Raw genomic sequence first — 20,817 nt, forward strand, 5'->3', positions numbered from 1 at the left:
ACTGCCATTCCTGATGAGATATGGGACTCTGTCCCACAGGAGGTACTCACCCACCTCTTGTTCTTCTATATGGATTACCATCGCCATCTGGAGCGATTGGAGGAGGAAAGGCTGGAAGCTCTCCACCAGCAAGAGCGAATCATTCGACTCGCCATTCTGTTTGTCGAGAGTAGGAAGAAGAAATGATTTATTTTCTTCTTCCTGTTTTTCTTCATCATCAGCCTTGCCCTGCTTCTTGAGCTAGGACAAAGGCTGTTGACGTTAGGTTTAGCAGCTTAGGGAAATCTTGTACAAGTACTGATGTAATTTCAATTTCATGAATGTATTCACTTGATATATTAATGAAATTTGTTTTTGTTTCAAGATTTTGTCTCTAAGTTATTTTGTAATGTATTGATAAATCCTGATAAATATTCATATTCTGATGACCATATAAATTCTGTTTTAATTTAAGTTCTGATTTTACTTTATCAGTACTCATCTGATTTATCTTGGTCATTTTCACTTGATTTATTTTCAGAATATTAATGTTGCAGTGAAAAATAATTAAATAAGTGGGAACGGTTTCAATTTTGAATTAAAATTGTTTCACCTTGATTAATGGAATATCTGGATAAGTGGAACGGTTTTTCCTTGAAAAAACGGCAAGTGGGTAAGTAATGATTACTGTTTTCTCGAGCCCAGTAACTATCCGTTATTACTGCATGTCTAACAGGTGTCCAACGGTAACATTTTTTTTTCAGAGTATAAGTAAGAAAGAGAGAGAATTTTTTAATCTTTTATTTCCCTTCATACTTTTTCTCTCTACTTGTTTTTACTCTCCTTCTTCTTCTAATGTTGGTTTTTCATACAGACATTTTATCAAACACCTAACAGGCACTCTTAAATCTAAATTTTTCACAATGCACCTAAGGATTTAATCATTGATGGAGCTAAATTTGTTCCAAACAACTATGCTGCAATTCTTGATCATGCTAAAGCTCCATCTGAATTGCATTTTGTGCAAGATCTTCTTGCACACAGTGAGATTGGGTATGCATTGACTCAGCCTTCAGTCTTTTCGAGCCAACAAGTTCTGATGTTTTGGCGGACTGGGCACTTTGATAATGGTGGTACACATGGCACTCCCAGTATTGTTTTCGAAGTGGGTGATTCTTCATATGCAGTCACTCCTGGTACAATACACAGGGCTCTTCATCTCCCAGAAGGATATACTTTTTCAATTCCAGAGGAATCAGCTCTTCAGGTTTTAATGGCCAGTTTGGGATATGAACAGAGTTTGGCAAAGCTTGGGCAGTTGAAACGGGCTCATATCAGAAGAGAATGGAGCTTCTTCTTCGACTGCATCACTAAAGCTTTTGGGAACAAGTGTTCAAATTTTGATGCTCTTCCTATAATGAGTCAGCACATCGGGTATGCTATTATAAACCAAACTCATTTTGATTTTGCAACTGCTATAATTGATTTTATTGGGGATAGGATGACAGAGGATAGGAATGTTGTTTACTTTGCTAGATTCTGTCAACTTATATATACTTTTTGTACTGATGAACCTCAATTAGTCAGTTCCTCAACTCCACCTTTTAAGGTTGCAAAACGTTACTTTAATGACCTGATAAATGCTGACACTAAGAAATCAGTGGTTAGACCTTTACAGATTCCTCAGTCTGTAAAACAGATCTTAGTAAATGCTGATCCTGATACTTATAGCTCTTTTTATTCTGATGTCCAACCAACAACAACCACCCAAACACCACAACAACCATCAGCACCTACCACTCATTCTACTCAACCAACCCTCAGGCAATATATCAAATCCTATCTCTCCACTTCACAGACTGTTCAACCCTCATCCTCAGCACCTACTGTGAAGCCTTCCTCTTCCAAACCTAAGAGGACAAAGACTGTTCCTCCAACACCTCAAAAGAGAAGGAGGATTGCTTTTAGAGATGAATCTGATACTGAGGAACAAGTTCCTTCTTCAGAACCTGTTGTTAATGAAGCTGAGAAAGAGACTTCTCAGAAGGATTCTGGAATTGGGGGATCTAGGCTTCTCAAGAGGCTTAGAAGAATGACAGTTCTTGAAACTCCCAAGGAATCCAAATCTACAAAGAGATACAAGAAACAGAGGGCAAATAGGCCAGTTTCAGATGATGAAGAGGAAGCAGCTAAGGAAGGGGATCAGGAATCTCTGATCTCACAAGAAAAGGAATTTGCTAAAGTCACTTCTTCTCCATCAACTCCATCTCAGGAAGCTGTTTCTGAAAAGGCCAACACACCATCTGTATCTCCTGTTGATCCAGGCACAAGTGCTGATATTGATGTTCACAACTTGGTTATGTCTGAAGTAATTCTATTAGAAGCTCCAACAGCATATAATCCATCCACAACACCTGTTACTGATGCTGTTCAAACTCCAGAGTTATTTACTACACCTTCTCTGCATCTAGATGCTGATGATCAGAATTTAGGTGAGCATCAGGATATGGCTGTTGATCAGAATTTAGAACCAGATCAGTAATTAGAGGATGCTGAAGCCTCCATTGCTACTCACACTGTTGTTTTATTAAAAGATACTGATTCTGTAAGTTCTGATACTGCAAATGCTGGAGATACTGGTGATGTTGCTCCAAATACAGATGCTGATGCAGCAGGTCCTTCAGGACATGCTCCTCAACAAACTATTCTTAAGTCTGAACTTGTTAAGAAGTTTGTTACCAGAGAAGCACCAGTATCTTGGAGTGAAACTCCTGCAGGACAGGAGTGGACTAAGGAATGGAACTCAGTCACCTGTGTTCCAACTACACAGAATCTGGCTGAGCAATTGACAAAAGCTGATGAGATGTTAAATACTGATGATTTCAAAACACAGCTTAGAGTCACTATATTGAGTACTAAACATTTACAAGGTCTTCATTCAAATACTCATGCAGAGTTACATCTCTTAAGGGAAGAACTAATGAAGCAAGAACAAGTTCACAAGATTGATAAGAAAAAGTTCTTCCAACCTACCTTTGACAGGATTGCTTATATTGAGAAGACTCAATATAATCAACAAACTCAGATTGATGATATTCTGAAAAATCAAGCTTCTCAGCAATCACAACTTAATGAAATCCAAGCCTCAGTGGAATTGCTTGTCTCTCTTCTACTACCTGCTGATGCCAAAAAAGGGGGAGAAAGTAATTAAGTCCAAATACAAGACTGACAAGACACTGAAAGGGAAGGATGATGAAAATGATGATCAAGGAAACTCTGGAACGGGTAGAGGTCGTAGTCAAGGTAGAGGATTCACATCAAGAAAAGCTGAAATCACAAGTCACAGGACAAGTTCTGATACTGGGAAGAGAATTAGTTCTGCTACTGGTAAAAGAATAAGTTCTGATGAACTTTTAGATCTTGATGAAGAAATGTCAAGACAGTTATTTCTTCAGGAAAATCCAGGAATGGACTTGGAGAGTTTAATGGAAGAAGAAGCCAGACTTAAATCAGAGAAAGTCACATCTAAATCTGAAGCTTCTGGTAAAAAACCACTTCCAAAACTCAAAGACATTGTGATCAAAGAAAGGACACATACTGAAGCAACATTGGCTAAATCACAACCGTAGATAGATCCAAGATCCAAGGGTAAAGAAAAGGTTGGTGAACCTATCAAGGTTTATGTGCCTCCTGAGGATGAAGAAATTACTGATGAAAAGGATGATCTTGCTCTGACTTCAAGAAAGGTTCTTAAAACAACCTCTGACATGGCTCAAGTTGTTCAGAGTCAAGATAAAGTAAGTTCTGATATTTCAAAGAAGCAAGTAACCTCTGACACAGCTCAAGTTAACTTGATATCAGAAGTTAGACCAAAGACACTCCTACCAGGATTCACTAAAGCAAAACATACACAACCTTTGAAGACTACTGCAAGTAGTTTTGAAGCTAGAGTAGTTACTGGAAAGGAAGCAAGAGATAAAACTGGATTGGGAAGTGCTGATGAAAGAAGAATACAGAACACTACTAATGATCCAACTTCCTTGAGTGAACCAGGTATTGGAGCAACTCCTGAGAGATTGAATCAACTGGAATCTGTACCAATGGTTTACCATACCTGCTTGAAAGAACACATCTTGTTGTACTTCATGACAGATGGTAGTGTTTATCATATAAGGCAAAATGCCATTCCATTGAAGTATTTTGAAGAATTGGAGCATGTACTATTCTTACTTCAAGTGGATGACAGATTGATAGGAACTGCTGCAAACTATTTGAAGGATCAGATTCAGAGACAGAAAAGGCTTTATTCTGTTAAGTCTGACAGCACATATGTTCCAAAGTACAGAGATCACAAGGGTGATATAGTTGAAATGAAGCCCAACACTGCTCAAATTTTAACTACCTTTCTAGGGTACAGGGCTGTGGAATTCAATCTTGAGTCTGATAAAGCTTATTTGATGAGACTGGATCAGGATATAAGAAAAGCAAAGATTAATGATCTCAGGGCTGCAATCTTTCAAATTGGTGAAGATACTGCAGAGCTTAAAGATGCTAAAAGGAGGATGATTGATGAACTGAGATATGCTGAGAGATGTTTGTTGAAGAACTATCTCAGAACAACTCCTGACATCACAGAGATCAGAAGATGAAGCCAAGTCAAAGATCTACAACTGCTTAAATTCTGATATTTGTACAGGCTGAAGCTGTTATCAGAAGTAAATATTGGTAAAGCTTTAAGGACTTTAAGTTGTAGTTATCTAGTCTAATTCTCATGCATTTGTACTTAATATTTTTGACATCATCAAATATCTGTTAAACTTGTATATTATGCTAATTTACAAGTTGGGGGAGATTGTTAGATATATTTGATAATGTCATGGCTAATATGATTTATGTTTAGTTTTCAGATCTTACTTAACAGGACAAATCAGTACTTAACTGGGAATCGGTACTTATACTGGAAGTCAGGACTTAAGGATATCAGTACTTATATTATCAGGAGATAATCATCAGAAGTCGGATATCAGAACTTAAGTGCTGAAGGACGATCAGATAAGGACAATAGCTGATTAAAGGAAAAAAGATCGAGATAAACATAAGAAGAGATATGCATGAAGAAGGAATTCTGTGAAGAATGGAATACTTGGAAGAAAAGATATCTGATTGATATATTTTAGGAAGCAGAATTATATTCCATATCAATTAGCGATTATCTTGTAACTGTGTAATATATAAACACAGACATAGGGTTTACACTATAAGTGTTATCATATTCGAGAAGATTATTCATTGTAACCCTAGCAGCTCTCGTGATATTTGTTCATCACTGAGAGGTAACAGTTCCATACTGTAACAGAGTTTATTGTTTCAATAAAGTTTGTTTTCTGTTACTTAAGATATTAAAGTTCGATTTGATTGTATTTTACACTGTATTCACCCCCTCTACAGTGTGTGTGACCTAATATTATCTATAGCTTCGTCTTTGCTTTTCAACAAATATACATAGCAGTATTTTGTACAGTCATCAATGAATGTAATAAAATACTTGTTTCCTCCTCTTGTTGGAGCAAATTTTAAATCACATATGTCGCTATGTATTAGGTCTAGCACTTTGGTGTTCCTTTCCACACGTTTAAATGATGATCTCGTTAATTTTGCCTCAACACAAGTCTCACACTTATGTTTTGAATCAATCGTAAGTTTTGGTATGTATTCTTTTGCACTTAAACGTCGTAAAGTGTCATAATTTACATGTCCTAATCTATCATGCCATAAATTAGGAGACTCAAGCAAGTAAGAAGAAGAATTCTTCATTTCATTATCGTCCTTAATGGACATTACATTGAGCTTAAAAACCCATCAGTTAAATAACCCTTTCCTACAAACATACCACTCTTAGACAAAATAACTTTATCTAACTCTATTACAATGCGAAAGCCATGCTTATTCAACAGAGAACCAGGCACAAGGTTCTTGCGAATATCAGGCACATAAAGTACATTCTTCAAAGTTAGATTCTTCCCAGTGGTCATCTTCAGGATCACCGTGCCTTCACCCTCAATGGTAGAAGTTGCTGAATTCCCCATGTAGAGCTTCTCACCAACATCAGAAGCTTTGAGGCTAGAGAAAACCGCCTTGTCTGAGCAAACATGCCTAGTAGCACCAGTATCAATCCACCATTCCCGCGGATTAGAACCGACCAGGTTCACTTCATAGACCGTAGCACAGAGGTCTATGTCACCCATCTCCTTGGAGATATTCTCTACCATGTTTGCTTCTTTCTTCTTATTGGGCTTCTTGGGCTTCTTGCAGTCAGAAGACCTATGACTAACTTTATCACAGTTGTAGCACTTCTCTTGAAATTTCGACTTCGAAATCCCTCTCTTGGGTGCCAGCTTTGCCCCTTTACCAGAATTAGTCTTCTTGGGCTTGGAGCTTTGAGCATGCTCCACCATGTTTGCCTTCTTAGTGGCAACGTTAACTTTCTTCTCGGACCCTCTGTTGTCTTCTTCAATACGAAGTCTAACAATAAGATCCTCCATAGATATCTCCTTTCGCTTGTGCTTAAGGTAGTTCTTGAAATCTTTCCATCTAGGTGGAAGCTTTTTAATAACAGCAGCGACTTGGAAAGACTCACTTATGACCATTCCCTCAGCATGAATGCCATGAATGATCACCTGCAATTCCTGTACCTGACTGACCACAGTCTTAGAGTCTACTATCTTATAATCAAGAAAGCGGCCAACAATCCACTTCTTTGCCCCAGCGTCCTCAGTTTTATACTTATGGTCAAGTGATTCCCATAAGACCTTAGTTGTTGGCTTTGTTGGGAACCACGGACTAGGGTTGTTACTACGTTTTACGATAAAGATTACAAAAAGAAGATTACCTTGTTAATGGTTGATTCCACGCTCTTCTATTGTATTCCCAAATTCCCTTGAGCGAAGTGTGGCCTCCGTCTTCTCAAGTTATCCTCTCTTCTTGCTCCTTGGTGGCTACAATATGTTTTCACACAATTCCAAGCAAGAAGAGAATAAGAATATATATATAGGCTACAATAGGGACCATGGATAATTAGGTTGGGCCTTCTAATTACATCTTGAGCCTAGCCCAATGTAATTAAATATTAATTCAATCCACTAAAGAATTAATATTTGCACTACCTTTCCTAATACCGTAATTTAATTAATTCGGTTCCAATATTATTTGCTTATTAAATTCCTCATGTTTAAAATATCATATGTCCATTAATTAAATAAATTACTGATAATTTATTTAATTAATATCTTTTATCCTTGATCATCCACTCAACCTTTATTTAATTATGCCAGAATAAATTCCACCTGCAGGGTTTCACATAATTAAACCTTTTTGAGCTTTCAAGGGGACATCATTAACCCGAATATTATCAGGACATGGATTCCTTCAATAAATAATATCCACCATGTATATAATTCCATCACCCAAAATATAATGATATAATTTAAAAGAATTATTTCATATATAAATCAAAGCATGTAAATAATATACACGTGTCAATTACTATTTCTGGATTAAGAACCTAAGCATTAATAATAACATAGAATCTTAGTTCTCCTTCTTAATCAGTATTAAGGGAACAATTCTAAATTTGATCCTGTTCAATATACACAAAGTATACTAGTATTATTTATTAGTCAATATAAACTAATCTAAATAATACTACAGCCATACCAGTGGATTGTCCAACACCACCTGTGCTGTGAACCTTATTATATTATATAACCGTATTTAACAATCTAATATTCTGTATCCCATTTAATACTAGATTGTTCATAATATATAATATTAGACAACATGTAAACATTCAAATGATTCTCAAATAAACTGGCCATAAATAAATGTACATACTTCAAATAAATATTTTCAGTATACACTAACAATCTCCCACTTATACTCAAAATATTCTATGTGTATATCAGTGTTTATTTAATCCACTATTACATAAAAATCTATGTGTCCAATCATACAGCCTCCTTGGCAGCCTAAGAGGCCGCCACGTACTCGGCCTCCATGGTGGGGTCTGCAATGCATTTCTGCTTTACACTCCTCCATATAACGGCTCCACCTCCCAAAGTAAAAACATATCCCGAGGTTGGTTTCCTCTTATCCCTATCTGATTGGAAATCTGAATCAGTATATCCCAAAGGAAATAGATCTGAGGTCTTGTAAATTAACATATACTCCTTAGTCCTTCTCAGGTACTTGAGTATAGTTTTTACTGCACTCCAATGTTCCTGACCTGGGTTTGACTGATATCTACTAACCATGCCTACAGCAAAGCAGATGTCAGGCCTCGTACATATCATATCATACATTAAGCTTCCACATGCTGAAGGATAAGGAACTGCTTTCATGCTCTCTATATCCTTAGGTGTCGAAGGACACTGCTTCTTAGATAGAGCAACTCCATGCTTAAAAGGTAGAAAACCTTTCTTGGAGTTCTGCATGTTAAAACGAGCTAATACTTCATCAATGTAGGGCTCTTGAGATAAAGCCAACATCCTTTTCTTGCGATCCCTTATAACTTTGATCCCAAGGATGTATGCCGCTTCACCTAAGTCCTTCATGTCAAATTGTTTGAACAACCATGCCTTTACTGATGACAACATCTCAACATTGTTTCCAATGAGTAAAATGTCATCTACATATAGTACTAGAAAAACCACTGCATTACCTTCACTTCTCTTATACACGCACGATTCGCTTGGACTTTGATCAAATCCATATGACTGGATTGCCTGATCAAAACAAATATTCCAGTCTCTAGAAGCTTGTTTAAGTCCATAAATAGACCTCTTAAGCTTACATACTAGATGCTCTTGGCCTTCCTTAATGAATCCTTTTGGTTGCTGCATATAGATGGTTTCTTCAAGACTTCCATTAAGAAAAGCTGTCTTGACATCCATTTGCCAAATCTCATAATCGAGATGAGCTGCTATAGATAAAAGAATACGGATTGACTTAAGCATGACTACCGGTGAAAAGGTTTCCTCATAATCGATACCTTCTTTCTGAGTATACCCTTTCGCAACAAGTCTTGCTTTCCAGGCTTTCACCTTTTTATCTAATCCCCTCTTTTTCTTGTAGATCCACTTACATCCAATAGGTTTTATACCTTTGGGTGGTTCCACGAGCTCCCAGACCTGATTAGAATACATTGATTCTATCTCAGATTCCATCGCCTTTTGCCAAAGATCTGCATCTTTGTCTTGTACTGCCTCTTCGTATGTACGGGGATCATCATCATGTTCACCAGAGACCAAGTCTTCAGTCTCTCCCAAAAACATGAATCTATCAGGCTGTTGAACAACCCTCCCACTACGACGAGGCACTGGTGCGGTATTAGTGATAGGTTGTACATTATGTTGTGGTTGTTCTACTTGTACTACAGCTTCATGGGTATTATTTGTCCCTCCCACTAGTTCCTCTAAAATGACAATACTCATGGGTTTGTGATTCATTATATATTCCTCCTCTAAGAATCTTGCATTGGTGCTAACAATGACATCCCGATTCTTCGGACTATAAAATAAATATCCTTTCATTCCCATGGGGTAGCCTACAAACAACCTTACTTCTGTACGAGATTCTAACTTAGTCGCGTTCTTGTTCAGCACATGTGCTGGACAACCCCATATTCGAATATGTCTTAGACTCGGTTTACCCCCGGTCCACAATTCTAAGGGGGTTTTAGGAACCGACTTAGAAGGTACTAAGTTCAGAAGATAAGCTGCTGTCTCTAAGGCATGTCCCCAAAACTACTTGGGTAAATCCGAATAACTCATCATCGATCTAACACTCTCTAAAAGAGTCCGGTTCCTTCTCTCTGCTACACCGTTCTGCTGGGGTGTGCCTGGTGCAGTTAACTGGGATTCTATCCCATTTTCTGATAAATATTCCCTAAATTCTCCAAGCAAGTATTCGCCACCACGATCTGATCGTAGTGACTTGATACTTTTATTAAGTCGCTTCTCCGTTTTAGCTTTGTACTCTTTGAACTTATCAAAGCACTCAGACTTACGGTGCAACAAATAAACGTACCCATATCTAGAATAATCATCAATGAAAGTGACGAAATATTTATAACCACCTCTTGCTTGGATATTCATGGGTCCACATAAATCAGAGTGAACCAATTCTAACAGTTGTTTGGCTCTATTCCCTTTTGCCTTGAAAGGCCTATTAGTCATTTTACCTTCCAAGTAGGATTCACAAACCGGAAATGGCTCCACTGCCAATGAGCTTAAAGGCCCGTCTACTACCAGTCTTTGAATCCTCCTCAAGTTAATATGACCTAATCTCAAGTGCCAAAGATATGTTTGGTTCAAACTAGAAGGTTCCTTTCTTTTAGTAGAGTTAGAAGATGTGTTGTTCAATTCCCTAAATTGCAGTTGCAGTGCAGGTTGACTAGGATTAATTATATACAAATTGTCTTGCAATGTACCAGAACATATAATTCGTTTATTCATCATAATAGAAACATTACGATCCAAATAAACATTATAACCATCCAAAGCAAGTTTAGAAACCGAAATTAAATTCCTTCTAAAAGAAGGTACATAAAGACAATTGTTCAAAACCAAAATCCTATCAGAACCAAAAGATAAATGAATAACTCCTACTGCAACTACTGCTACTTTCGTAGCATCTCCCATGAACACGTATATCTCACCATCTCTAAGCATTCTGGATAGTTTGAACCCCTGCATAGAATCACAAACATGATCAGTGGCTCCTGTATCTACACACCAAGTGCTCGTAGATATAGCCGCTATAAATGTTTCTGTAACTAGAGAAAGAGACATACTAGTATTGTTTGTCTTCTTAGGAAGAGGACAATCCTGTTTCCAGTGACCTGACTGTTTGCATCTGAAGCACTTTCCCTTAGGCTTTTTCACACCACCCTGAACTCCCACTGCCTTCACAGCTTTCTGTGTCTGAGCCTTTTTCTTCTTCTTAATACCTTTCGGCTTAGAGGAAGAACCTTTCTCAGCCACATTCACTTGAACACTCTGCCGAAATAATCCTTCAGCTGCCTGAAGTTCTGTCAGCAGTTCCGCGAGACTATACTGCCTCTTGTTCATGTTGTAATTCAAGCGGAACTGCTCAAAACTCTTGGACAAGCTCATAAGGATAATGTCAATCTGGGTTTCCCCGTCAAGTTCAGCACCAAGGATCTCTATCTCATTCAGATGCGACATCATCTTGAGAACATGATCCCTTACAGGTGTGCCTTCAGCCATCTGAGTGTTCATTAAAGCCTTCATGGCTACTTGCCTAGCAGCCCTATTCTGATCTCCAAAAAGTTCCTTGAGATTAAAGAGCATATCCGAAGCAGTGGCCATAGACTGATGCTGATGCTGCAAAACACCCGACATTGCTGCCAGAATGTAACATCGCGACATCTCATCAGCCTTAATCCACCGTTTATAATACTCTTTCTCATCTTCAGGAGCATCAGCAGCAGGCTGTTCATGCTTGGGTTCATAAGTGCAAAACTTGTACTCCTCAGCAGTCAACACAATGTCCAAATTTCGTTTCCATTCAATATAGTTAGGTCCGGTAAGTTTGTTATCCTTAAGTATGGTGAATAGTGGATTAAAGCCCATTTTATCCTGAGAATCATGCATAAAAACATCACATAAATAAGGGTGCATTAATTATTAAGAGCTATTGATTCCTCTAACAATTATTTAAAATTAAATGCACTAACATCTAAACACCATAAGTTTCTGGTACGCCACGATGTGTGACATGTATACCACCTAATTTTGTTTAAATGTTACTTCGGTCCTATTACTAAACAATATGCCACGTTGGGGTGGACTATATTATTTTTCATAGCTAAGTGTATACCATCATCAAATCTTAAATTATTCGAAATCTATGGAACTTGGTACGCCACGATGGGTGGCGTGTATACCTTCCAATATTCGTAATTTTGCCTTGAATAGAATACTTCAATTCAATATTCATCAATGGTTTGATTTCCAGGTAGTGGAGGAGTCACATCGGTCTCGCTTAAAACCCACAGCCTTACAAGTTTGATGAACCTGTTTTTGACAAAATCGCCCCAAATCAGAAATAAAGAAAATCCGTATTTATTCCTTTTAAAATTTATTAATTTAAGAAGTTTGTTCTAGTAATTTCTATAACATTCTAGACACCATAAATTACATGCCACGATGGGTGACGTATATATAATTTATATTCGTCTTTATGTTAAATTACCTACAACCAATAATGGAGACCATGGGATTTAATTTCATATTAATTCCCTCTCCCACTTAGATTTTTTTTATTAAAATTGAGGAATTTTAAAATTAAATGGGGCCCTATGTTGTTATAATTATGTCTAAACATGCATTCAAAATACAAACATAATTTAAGCAACATATAACATTTAATTAAAGCAATAAATAAAATTTATGTCCATGTCGTCCTAATTAAGTTAAACATGCAATTTTAAAAGAATTACACACATAATTAACGACACACATAATCAATAAATTAAAGCAATAATTAAAATTTAATGGAAAAAATTAAAATAAATTTTCCACTATTATGGCCCTTGAAAAAAAATCCAGCTCTCAAAAAAATCTGCTCCAAGCGCGCCCCAACGCCCCCAGCAGCCCCAGCACCCCAGCAGCCCCAGCATCCCCAGCACCCCGGCAGCCCCAGCAGCCCCAGCAACCCCATGTAATCGCACAGCGGAACAAAAAAAAACTACCAAAATTGATTTCCGATCGCACATAACTATTACAAAATACCCGGAACAATTACAAAAAAATAGATCTAATACAAAACTAATTTTGTAAAATCTATTCTAACACGATCAACCCTCGTGTAAATTACAACCACGATTAAACCACGTGGAAACCAAAATAAAAATTAACCATGATTAAACCACGTGGGATCCAAACACATAATTAAAATATACATGGCCATAATAGTGGATTAACAACCTGCATCAAAACCAATACAAGCAAAACACTATATACACGCATATATAATTACGACATGGACATTATATCATAAAACGTAGAACCCATTACCAGGCTCTTGATACCAATTGTTGGGAACCACGGACTTGGGGTGTTACTACGTTTTACGATAAAGATTACGAAAAGAAGATTACCTTGTTAATGGTTGATTCCACGCTCTTCTATTGTATTCCCAAATTCCCTTGAGCGAAGTGTGACCTCCGTCTTCTCAAGTTATCCTCTCTTCTTGCTCCTTGGTGGCTACAATATGTTTTCACACAATTCCAAGCAAGAAGAGAATAATAATATATATAGGCTACAATAGGGACCATGGATAATTAGGTTGGGCCTTCTAATTACATCTTGAGCCTAGCCCAATGTAATTAAATATTAATTCAATCCACTAAAGAATTAATATTTGCACTACCTTTCCTAATACCGTAATTTAATTAATTTGGTTCCAATATTATTTGCTTATTAAATTCCTCATGTTTAAAATATCACATGTCCATTAATTAAATAAATTATTGATAATTTATTTAATTAATATCTTTTCTCCTTGATCATCCACTCAACCTTTATTTAATTATGCCAGAATAAATTCCACATGCAGGGTTTCACATAATTAAATCTTTTTGAGCTTTCAAGGGGACATCATTAACCCGAATATTATCAGGACATGGATTCCTTCAATAAATAATATCCACCATGTATATAATTCCATCACCCAAAATATAATGATATAATTCAAAAGAATTATTTCATATATAAATCAAAGCATGTAAATAATATACACGTGTCAATTACTATTTCCGGATTAAGAACCTAAGCATTAATAATAACATAGAATCTTAGTTCTCCTTCTTAATCAGTATTAAGGGAACAATTCTAAATTTGATCTTGTTCAATATGCACAAAGTATACTAGTATTATTTATTAGTCAATATAAACTAATCTAAATAATACTACAGCCATACCAGTGGATTGTCCAACACCACCTGTGCTGTGAACCTTATTATATTATATAACCGTATTTAACAATCTAATATTTTGTATCCCATTTGATACTAGATTGTTCACAATATATAATATTAGACAACATGTAAACATTCAAATGATTCTCAAATAAACTGGCCAGAAATAAATGTACATACTTCAAATAAATATTTTTAGTATACACTAACAGGCTTCGCGTTGTATACGTTATACAACGAGTCAGACAAACAATTTAGCACATAGTTCCGACAGATGTAGTCGAAGTGCTTCCAAGCATCAACAGCATACACAGTCTGCATGTTACTCTCAGCAGTGAGCAACGGTGGTTCTTCCTTGAGGAAGCGATCCATATGCAGCGTGGTCAAATAAAAGTGCATCTTTTTTTGCCAACGTTTGAAGTTCATTCCGTTGAACTTCTCAGGTTTTTCAGCATGTGCAGCAGACACAGTTGGCATAACAGGTGCAACAGGCACCACATGTGGAACAGATGGTACGTGCGTCTGTAGTACAGGTGTATGCACACCAGTAGGCACCGCAGGTATGATCGGAGGAGTGAATCCTGCCGATATCAGTCCAAGAGGAAAACTAAACTATCCAATGACAGTGTGTCCCACAGGCACATGTCCCGAAGGCACATGTCCAACAGGCGTTTGACCCCCATCAGATCGTACGATCTGTGAGTTAGGGTTAATCGGCTGCTGGTGAACCCCATCAGATCCAGTGATCTATGCGTTGGGATCAGCCGTCAAGTTCATCGGATCGTTCACAGTTTGGTTCTCCATCGATCTGTTACTCAACGAAACATGCAGATACAGATGTATCAGTCACAGATGTATAAAATAAATAGCTTTAAGATTGTGAATACAATCTGCGATATAAATCAAATAAGTGTGTGCGTGAGTAAACGAAATCAAACAGAGAAAGAAAGGATATAACCAAATGGAGATCCTCGAGTCCAGTTGAAACTGTCTCCTTAAAACTATTTCGCCTCTCACCGTATGTGCGAGTCGATAGCCTCCCAGGATAAAACGAGATACCAGTATAATCGGTAGATCAAATATACTCTCAGCGAACTTGAACTAAGCCCGAGAACTATTACCGGAATATTGGAAAAATTTAAGACTAAAGAGATCGAGAATGAAAGAGATGACTCTTATTCCCTTGACTTAATAAAACTGATGCCCTAAGACTCTATTTATAAAGAGAGGCTTGAAAGGACTTGTTTTTGTTTTCGATGTGGTACATGGTATTTATAAGAAAAACTAAGGAATAGGTTTGTGCTACTTTCGATGTGGTACAAAACCACTTTTCATATTAAAAGGTAAAACTTTGGAACATCAGTTCTCATTCACCTTTTACTCATTTTGAGCATGTAAATATGCGTTGGAATCCCCTCGAAGAGGAGAATACGTTCCAATAAATACACACCACTAACACAGAATGTGTCTCACTCATATAGAGTCTCAAAATGATTCACAACTTAGTCTAAAATACTAAGTTTGTCCAATAATAGATGGATAACAAGAGTCTCACATTGATGTCATTAAATTTTCAAACAAGTGCCATCCATTTCTATGTCGTACTGGATAGAACTATATAGAACAAGGTAAATTCACCGCATTCCTCTCGTAATTTTTATTTTTAATTTCTTTCTTTGAACTCGATCTTTAATATAAGAAGAAAAAATGCAACATTAAAAATTAATTACCGACTCATAAGTTGGAAAGGCCTGCCTCCAGCGTCAATTGCAACACTGACTGGTTGGTGTGCAACAGCCTTCTGCAATGATTTTTCATCATTTCTAGGAACGTTTTCATAACCATCAATAGTCACAAGCTTGATATCTTTCTGGAAATATTATGAAAAGGACATGAGTTGCCATATAACGACAAAGTAATTCTTATAAAGCTTTATTAATTTTTAGGGTAAATTGCGAACCGCATCCCCCTGGTTGTTTCCATTTTCACTTCACCGTAAGTACTTTTGAAAATTACAGTACATACCCCACAGATGTTTTGGCGCTGCAAATCACAACCTTCCGTTAGTACTCCGTCAATTAAGACCGTTATCCTCAATTATGTTGAGGGTAAATTTGTCTTAAAAGTATGTTTTCTTGGCAATGGTCATCTTCTTCCTTCTTGCAGCTATATAAACATATATAAACATGGTAATATGGTTTATTTGAGGGCTAAAACTAAGTTTATAAAATACATGGCTGAGAGGTGTGTTTGTGGAGTATGGGTAACAGCGAAAACAGCTTGGACAACTGCAAATGCCGGTCGTCGTTTTTTTTCTTGCGATCGATGTCATTATTTTAGGTGGTTGGATGGTCCGTTGTGTGAGCGTGCAAGAATTATCATTCCAGGCCTTTTGCGGAGGATTAACTATCTTGAAAAAGAAGTTGATGGCATGAGGATGACTGAGCGTGCCTTCAATGAAGCTGGTGAAGCACCCGAAAGTTCTTGTTTATGTTGCAAAGTGACTGAAGGAAAAAAAATCAGCAAACAAGTTGGCACTTTTCTTGCTGATTGTGACATGGGTTGCAATTATCATTTACATCATTTGTAATAGTGTCGATGGCGAGGTAGAAGAGATTTAGTATTTCTATTGTATTGTTAATGTGAATCATAAAAAGCTTTGTAATTGTTTTTTAGTTTTTTAATTGTATGTTATGGGACTTGCAGTTTATATTATTTTGGTAGGTGTAATAAGAGTACAGAGAAGTGTATGAATGTGCAGAAGTAGATGAAGGTGATAAAAATGGTAACCAACCAAAAAAAAGAAGTAAAGGCAAGATTACAATAATTGGAACAAACATCATATTCATGATTATTACAAAAGTATCCAATGTACCATAGGAGTGAGTTTCATGGTCATAAGTTACAGTCCACGCAAAAAGTTCAACAAAAACCAAGTCCACTACATACTAAAACACAAAATAGGCACGCAAATTACTCGGTCTTTTTCCTTTTTCCCAACATTTTTTGCTTCTTCATGAGGGCAGCGTTCAATTGTTTAAGTGTTGTAATATTATCACCATCCCCCTCAAAATATTCAATTCCTGAAGGTCCTGTTTGTGCTGGGGGTTTGAAGGGTTTGACAATGCCTCCATGCTTCCCACTCTTGGCTTGCTTTTCAGTCCCCTTTCTTGCAGATCTTGCAACAGCCTTCTATTTCTGTGATTGCTGAAGTTTTGCAAACTTCTCCTTGAAAGCTGCCTGCTCCTCAGCCTCTTTATCTTTGTTCTTAGTTTGAATATCCACCTTCTGCACTTACATGAAACACAATTACAAGTGAAAGAAAAATTGGAATTATAAGGGTAAATTGCAAAGTCAAAGTCATATACCCGAGCACTGCAAGATCTTAAGTTATGTCCTGCCTACTTGCAATATGAACACCTAGCTGCTTTAGCATTCCAATTTAACTCATCTTCTCCCTCTTCTGCCTCAGCTTTCTGAGAAAATTGACCAACAAAAAATAAGTAAAGAGCTGAAAATTGACAAACAAAAAATAAGTCAAAGATAAACATATACCTTTGATGGACATTTCTTGACATTGTGCCCCCACTGGCTACAATTTGAGCACCTCAAACTTGTTCCCTGTCTCTTCAAAGTATATGGATTGCCTTCTCTAGTTGGAACAACATTATTTTTCTTATCTCTGACTTTCTTGGGCCTACCTGGAGCTATCCTTTTTAGAGGAGGCAAAGGTTCCTCCTGTTCAGTATGTTCCCAATAAGCTTCTCCACTAATTGGCTCTAAGATATGTCTATATACTTGCATATATGTCTCCTTACTAAAGCATTCATGAATGAAATCCAAAGGATCTAATCTCTTTAAAAAAATACATGCCACAGCATGGAAGCATGGCAATCCAGTCAGCTGCCATTTCCTACAAGCACATGTTCTCCTGTTTAAGTCAACTACCACCTCATGCCCTCTAGCTGACATGGTCACATGGTACTTGTTTCCACCATTCCAAACAGGAGTTACTTTCCCAGCAAGTTTGATAGACCTGTGCATTTAACAACAAGTTTAAAAGTGGAAAATATTAAAGATATTGCCTAAACTGTATTTAACAGCTGGAATATTGGAAAATGTCTTACTGAGCAATTTTCTTCATGGTTTTAGGGCAGAATCTGGTAAACTTCTTCTCCATCTTTGTTTTCCTCTTTTATATCCTCTGCATGCAAGTCTTATATATATTCTTGAACATTGTTACAATGTCATTGTCTCTAAATTTGTTGATGGCATTGTTGAAACTCTCACAGTTGTTATTTATAAATACATCAAATTTGCATATATCCCTAAAACCTGACCTAGACCACGGGGACCTAGGTTTTGCTTCCAACCAATCATAACATTGCTTACTCATCTGTCACAAACCAAGCATAGGAATACAAAATTAATGTACTCAGTATATCATTATTTGCTTTTTACAAAATGAATTACAAAATGAAGAGTTTTACCTTTTTAATTGCTTCCATATTCATGTTGAAAAAGTAGTCAGTGGTGGACCTTGTAGCTGGCCACATAGTCTTAGACATTCCAAGGCCCTTGCTCAAATGTTTCATGTTATTGTATAAGTGCATTACGCAGAATTGATGTTCAGACTGTAGAAAATAATATTCTAGTGCATTGACAAGGCCCTAGTGGTAAATATAAGGCAAATTAGGACATTAATTAGGACATGAAATATGACAGAAAAATATACACAAACAAATATGACAGAAACATATACATTAACTAGGCATATGGGATACATACCTTCTGTCTGTCAGATATGAAAGTGTAATTGCCAGTGTTTTCAATCCCCAAGTCATTCTTCAACAATCCTAGAAACCAGTACCAGCTGGATGTATTTTCTGCTTCAACTTGTGCCCAAGCTATGGGATACATACCTTTATTTGGATCTGTAGCAACAGCACTTAGCAGCATGCCTCCAAAGGGACCTTTTAGATGACATCCATCTAAACCAATTAATGGCCTACAACCTTCAAGAAAGCCTTCCTTTAGAGGTGCCAAACACATATAAAATCTTTTGAACCTCCTGCCCTCAACACCATCTTCAGCTGCCTCTGTCATCAACTTTATAGTGGATGTTGGCATCACCTTTTTCACCTCATTTGCATACTGATATAGATACTTAAACTCATCTTCATGCTTCCCAATTATAGTTTCCTTGGCCTTTCTCAATGCTCTATATGTCATGGTCTCAGAAATGTTACATTGAAGATCATTAACCACCTTTGCATGAAAAGATGATGTAGGCCAATCTGGATTCATCCTTACCTCATTCTCATATGCACTAGCTATCCAACTGGAATTCACCTGTTTCTGAATCCATGTAGGATTACAGGTGTGATTATTGTACAGGGTCTTAATTTGGATGTTACATGATCTTTGCTATCTAATACCATAACATTTCCACTGACAGCCTTCTACACATATCCATTTGATCTTGTCAGCTAGGTTTTTTTAAGTGTAATTCCTCTCTGGTGAGCAATTGCATGCTTTCTAACAGCCTCCCTAAAAACCTGTCCACTACTAAATAACATACCTAATTCAAACTGAGGATCTTCCATGTCAGTCAGTTGATTAAATTCAGGGTATTTTATCTCTTGCTCATCACAAGAAGAAATAGCCAGCCTCTCCTCATTGCTATCATATTCACTCTCTGAAGATGGACTATCTTCAACTTCAGTTATAGCACCCTTATCTTCACCCTTCCTCTCATCAGGTTTTTCATTGATAACTGACTCCAAATGCTCCTCATCAGTTGTTGCTTGCACCTCAACCTCACCCTTATCATCATATTTCCTCTGATCAGCCACACCCTTATCATCATGTTTCCCCTTATCAGTTTCACCCTTACCCTTCGATTGGACATGATCTTTTACCTTTGCCCTTTTTTATCACCCTTTGAATTGTTTTCACCTCCTTTCATAAGTTTGGACTGTTTTACCTCTTCACCATTTCCTTTTGCTTTACCCTTATTTCCCTCATCATCAACATCATCTAGAATGACAGGTGTCTCTTCTGTGTTCTTGAACAAACCCCTCAACATTGAATATCTCCTTGTCCTCCTAGCTCTATAAGGTGGATTGGGTGGTGGCACTCTCCTTTTCTTTTTAGGTTTTGGACAATCACTCTCACTAGAGTTCATATTAGAACTGTCCCCATGAAAACTCATTCTTTCTTCATCTTCAGCCTCTGCTTTACCCACATCAACATCATCTTCCATAGGAGTATCTTCAACTTCTACTCTTATGTCTTCTATCCTAGCAATTCTATCATCTATGGCCATTTGAGTAAATGGAAAATCCCAAGGTTCATCATCTTCAGGATAATTTAGGGTTGCAAAAATTGTAACCAACTTATAATTAGCCTCGACCAGGTCAATTATCAATTCTAAATCAGTCCCAGTTTCTAGAGGATATAAATTTTCAGCACACATCTCTGCCTCATTACTCAAATACCACATATCCCTCGTCAAAGTACTACATCCTACTTCTCCATACATAGCCTCCATTTCAGTTAGAGTTAAATTTTTCACAGAACACATGTCATAATATGCTATCTTCCCACCAATATATTCAGTAAAATCCACATTGAATTTACCATTAAATCGTAATTTCATCCAAAAGTAAGGTGAATACGCTGCAACAAAAAATGAAAAAATTGAACAAAATACTCAAACTTTACCTAACATATCAGAGTCACTATCTCAATAAAAAAGACATAAATTATGGGACCACATTTAAAAATAAACCAATATCATATTGCATGCAACGAAGAACACATATATCGATTCCTAA

At 37.0% G+C, this 20,817-nt stretch overlaps 1 pseudogene; it reads right to left on the reverse strand.

Annotated features, from left to right (window-relative positions):
• LOC141679634 (cysteine proteinase mucunain-like) overlaps window positions 1-20,817 on the reverse strand; it is a 43,910-nt pseudogene that overhangs the window by 12,409 nt on the left and 10,684 nt on the right.

This window comes from Apium graveolens, chromosome 8, assembly GCF_009905375.1.
Source record: "Apium graveolens cultivar Ventura chromosome 8, ASM990537v1, whole genome shotgun sequence".
Lineage (NCBI taxonomy): Eukaryota > Viridiplantae > Streptophyta > Magnoliopsida > Apiales > Apiaceae > Apium > Apium graveolens.